This window comes from Octodon degus, unplaced genomic scaffold (genome assembly GCF_000260255.1).
Source record: "Octodon degus isolate 3935 unplaced genomic scaffold, OctDeg1.0 scaffold00188, whole genome shotgun sequence".
Taxonomy (NCBI): domain Eukaryota; kingdom Metazoa; phylum Chordata; class Mammalia; order Rodentia; family Octodontidae; genus Octodon; species Octodon degus.
In genome coordinates, this window is record NW_004524764.1 from 3,940,889 (window position 1) to 3,946,206 (window position 5,318).

General features: G+C 38.1%; 1 protein-coding gene across 2 annotated transcripts in view; it reads right to left on the reverse strand.

Annotated features, from left to right (window-relative positions):
• The window catches only part of Pla2g4a (phospholipase A2 group IVA), a 140,409-nt gene extending 135,854 nt beyond the window's left edge, over window positions 1-4,555 (reverse strand). The window contains exon 1 of one of the 2 annotated variants that reach the window (XM_004643980.2): window positions 4,479-4,555. The gene's annotated coding sequence lies outside the window, so the exon portion shown is untranslated. The remainder of the gene's footprint in view (window positions 1-4,478) is intronic. The other variant, XM_023704119.1, reaches the window with a different exon arrangement.
• Between the last annotated feature and the right edge of the window lie 763 nt (window positions 4,556-5,318).

Here is a 5,318-nt window from a genome sequence, read left to right on the forward strand (position 1 = left end):
TGCCTTGGTTTGAAATTGAAATTCAGAAGAGCTTTGTGGGTCTAATGGCAAAGGTGTACTCAGCAGCCAAACCTGAGTGATTATGTACCTTTTATTACAAAGTCATACATATGCATGTGCCAAGTTTAGAATTAAAGTTGTTTTTAGCCCTGAGAAGGAAGAATTGCTTTACCACATGCTACTTATTGTTTCAGAAAAATAAAACGGTATTTTTTCTACAAATGATAAATACTACAAATGATAAGTCCACATCAGGTGGATCCATACCATTCTGATGCAAATACTATGCCAACTACCAGGGACAGGAAAAACCACCACTTCTGTAGGTTACACTTATAAGTACATGCTACAAAAATTCTCTATTATCAGGCTGGGGAGAAAGCTCAGTAAAATAAGCACTTACCCGGCAAGCGCAGGGTCCTGAGTTCAATCTCTGATGCAGGAAAAAAAAAAAAAAAATTCTCTATTATCAACTTGGATGCAAAACCTCTGGTAAAATCAATATTTCTTACATGACTTAAAAATCAGCCTTAATCTATTATATATTTTTCTCGAAATATCATTATCTTTTATTTTGTTTAGAAGCATATATCTATACAAAATATTATGTAGTTCCACAAAACAATTCCAAACCATACACTACGTTTCCAATCATCCTCAAGCACTTGCACAACTTCCTCTATTATGTCAATCAGTAACCAAGTTATGAAGGCAGAACACTTTGGTTATTATGGAAACGTGCATCGGGACAGTGTAATTTCTGGACTTTCCTTTATAATTTTTCTGTTAATCGGAGTTGGAAGAGGCTCACAACTTAAGTAATACACATGAAAATGTAGCGTGTAAAGCAATAAATGAATCAAAATATTAAATTAGTCAAAATGGAAATGATAAAGCTTGGACTGAAACATGCCATGTAATTCATTTTGCTAGCGTCTCTCTTCACACTTGTAAAATGTGAACAAACAAAGCACCTGTTCTGCTAATCTGTGTGGTTGTTGTGAGAATTAATGACATTCTGAAGCAGTCTTTTAATAATCCACAAAGTACTACAAAATTGGACTATATATTACCAGCTCTCTAATTTTTTTCTAACTAGACAAGCAGAAAATATCTCATAAATTAAATAATAACAAAATGAAAAAGTGACCAAATATAAGTTGAGTCTCCCAAACACATGATCTTTCTACACCAAAGAAAACTCAAATCACACATATTCTTGGCATTTGTTCTCTAGTTCAGAACATGTTGTTACTGAAAACACCTACATTTCCCTGCATATTGCAGAAGGTAAGAAAAATAAGTCTAAGGAAAGGGGACAAGCTGCCTGACCGCCGCATGCGTGGAGCATCGGGAAGAGACTGCGTGCCCCTGAGCTTAGCATCCATGACCCACAGGTGGCTAAACTCGGGTGTGGATCACTCTTACATGTTTGAGTTTCTCAAAAATCAGATGAATCCATTAAATAAATAATTAAACTGGTAGTGCATCTTCTGCAAAACTGCTTATGGGAAGAAATTGATTACTTATTTTGGATATCTGTATTATTTTGTATTATACAAAGAGAGACTTAAACTGTTTTTAAACAGTATTATAAGGCTGTATTAAAAATTAATAGAAAGACTCCCGTAACCGGAACAGTAAAATCATACAGCACAGCCCTTTTTTTCTTGGGAAGGTAATGATTTCAAAAGATTACAACAGCTTTCTGCCCTATTACTTGACTTCTCTGGAAGAACTCTAGGACCAGTCCTGATTCCCTTAGCTCTGCACTACTTTAACAGGCAAGAAGTAGAAAAAAAAAAAGAGTTGAGTAGAATATGAATAGTTGGCCAGAACATGTGTAAATCTATAAATGCCAATCCCTTACCTGTCTCTATACTGATGCATGCTTGCTAGTCAATAAACATTCACTGATTAAAGATGAGCATGGCACATGTCTATAATCCCAGCAGTCTGGCAGGCCAAAGGAGAAAGGTAGCACATTGATACACTGCCAAGGCAATTCAGTAATTCAGTGACAGAGCAGGATCCTGCCCTAAAATACAAATGTAAAAGATGGGCCTGGGGTTGTAGCTCAGTGCAAAAGTCCTGGGTTCAATCATCAGTACAACTGTTAAAAAAAATCATTGATTGAACCAATGGATGGATGACATTTCAACAAGAGGAGCTTCATGAAGATTGTAGGTAATTTTCCTGTCTGCTCATTGCCTATTTTAGTATTTAACACAATTTTTAAAATAAGCATGATTACCTTTATAATAAACAATGATGTAAGGAAATATAAACATTATGGGAAATGTCACTAAGCATTTTGGAAAAAAGGTAGAAAATAAAAATATCCCACAATCAATTGAAAAACTTGCAATTTATCTCCATTTGTCTTATAATTTAGAAAAGTCAAATGTTACAGAAAAAGGCAAGTCCAATATTAAATGGCTAGTTATCATCAGGGTTGAGGCTAGCATCTCAGTCAGCTGGGTTCCAGGCAAGCTGGTTTCCACTGTGCCAAGTTGCTTGAAGTTCCAAAACACGGTAAGTGGCAACAGGCATGCAGCATCTACTGGCAAGCCCTTCCTTAGGCGGAAGTTAAACGGCTTGCTAATTATCTCATATTGTAAGAAAATACCAGTGCTTTAAGAGATTCCATTTTTATGTGCCATAAATTACCTTTGGGGATTTGTGAACTTCCATAAGATGTTTCTAAATGTGTGGGTTGGAAATCCATGTGTGGATTATTCAAGGGAGGGGTCTGGTTGTTACGGAGGGTCAGTGATCAAAAAGAATGAAAACAGAAGAAAAAGAAAGAATGAAAATTACAGAAAAAATATAAAATCATGTTTGGACAGGAAATCATGTCAGCATTTTGTACTATGAATAACCACTAAGAAGATAACAATATGTAATGTATTAATTATTGAAACTCTCGTACTAATTGGTTTTGAAACTATCTCATTGCTATTTGTTTCTCAATAAAATTATTAAAAAATAAAATAAAATAAAATCAGAATGAAGGCAGAAGAAAAACGTTATGGTAAATAAAATGTATAAAAGGGGGAAGAAACCACAATTGTCTTCCTCTTTTTTTTATTCCTGGAACAGTTTTAATACATAAATGATTATGTTTTACGACTCTGCTTTCTGAGCAGCAGCATTACAAAAGATAATAGTTAGCTCAAATTACCTCTATGGAATAAAGTTTATTAGGTGTGAAAAGGTCTATTTAATAATTTTCTTTTTCCTAATGAAACACAATGCAAAGTACTTCAGAAGTAACTTACTAAGATAAAAAGTAGTGTCTTGTCCCATAAAATATATTCACCTTACAGAAAGTTTGTAAAACTTCTTTGAGCCAATGTATATCAAACGCAATCTATGCATTGCACAATTATTGCTTAATTTAAAATTTAACTCTTTCGGAGCTCAAGTGAAAATATGTACCTCCCTCTTGTTCCAACATCTAACCTGACTGGAAAGCGCTGAAGACCTTGGGGAGGTCCTTTTAACAGGTTTGTTTCACTAGATCTCCTGCAAATGTCTCTTGGGCCAATATTTGAAATGTACGCAGCAAACAAATAAAATACAAATCTCCCTTGCACCCAAATTATATTTGCAAATAAAACTTTCAAATAATGGACACCTATTCAAATCATGTCTCAAAGTCTCCACCTGTCTTACTTTAACAAAAGCTTAAATCATCCATCATACGGAGTATCGCTTGTTCTAGTTTTTGAGACCAAAATGTATTTTTAAGACTAACATCATAATAAACTGTAAGAGACTAAACTAGGAATAGGTTAAGCCAGCTCTTTCAAAACTAAATGCCTTTTTGCCTTTGCTTCCTCTGAAATGTAATTGCTGAAAAAGTATTCGTACTCAGATGTAACTGTGTAACTTGATCCAAGTTTTTGGGCAGCCTAGTCAGGATCAGTTCTCCCAAGTCAAGAAACCCAAAGAAAAAGTGAATCAGAAAAACCAGTCGATCGCCCTTCTGTTTCAGTCTTTCTCACACCTCGCCACACAGTCCATGCCCAGCGATACTGCGTGCATGCGTAACCCAAATGACTATATACTTAAATTAAAACGCATGAGTCAACAAAGCCTGTCGCTAAAGATTCGCAGGGCTGTTTCACAGCAGCCGCTCGAGTCGGGGAACTTAACTACGGGTGGCATCACGTGGAACCCAGAAAGGGGCCACCTCGCCGCTCTTTGTAAAGGCTAAATTTCCGGGCTCCAGCTGAAGGAAGCAGCTTGTCCTCGTCTCCGCAGTGTCCTCAGACCGCGGAGAGCAAGTTTGCGTGGGTTACACAGACACTGGGCTGCCCGTCTGCGCATCCTCTCTACCGGCCGGGGACGCGCAGACTTCAAGCCCAGCGCTTTCCCCTGCGTCCGCCCTTGTCTCCAAGTCAGCTACAAAGTAACAGCTCAGAGGAGCGGGAGAAAGAAGCCGAGCAGGGAAGAGTAAATATATCGCTTACAGTTCCCAGCGTCCCAAGAGAGTCCTCGGCTGCTCTGTGCCTCTAGCTCTCAGGCGGGATCCAAGTTCAGACCGGACCCGGGTGAAGTCTTATCCCTGGGGGCGGAGCTAAGCGGGGGCTGGTCTCCTTGGCGTTTGCAGAGGTTTTAAGGTGGAATTAAAGAGGAAGCGAGGAAGAGCGCTTTCCCGGTAGAAGTTCATATTTCACATGTAAAGCTTTAGTTGTCAGAATCAGACCTTTGAAACCAGAAAACACGCTTAGAAGGTACGTAAATTACCCAGTCCTAAATTGCACGAATGTGCATTCATGAGTGTGTGTGTGTGTGTGTGTGTGTGTGTGTGTGGCTACTCTGTGCCCTTAAACAGTCAATACTTTCCAAACAAGTAAGAACAAAACTGAGGAGATAGTGGAGGAGCTTAAGCATTTTTTGTTTTCTTTCTTGTTTATTTATTTTGTTTGTTTGTTTTGTGGCCAGCTCAGCCCATCCTGGGGCCAGGGCTGGCAAGATATGTGGTGCCGGGGATCGAACTGAGGTCCCTGAGCTTGCTTAAGCTTGCTTAAGCAGGTGATTTAGACCACTGAGCTATCTCCCCAGCCCCTGTTTTCTTTCTTTCTTTTTTTTTAAAGCTTTAAAACCCGCACAATATAAAATATATACACACAAAAGATGGACAATATAGAAGTACTTTAAAACTTGAATCTATACTCTAACTAGTGAATAATCACTTATTTGTAAATAAAGGACCAGAGTCATGGACAGACAGTGGTAATACTTCGAGATTGAGAGTCTAAAAGGTCACATCAGGTTTAACTGCAGATTTTCAGTGTAGAGTGCACTGC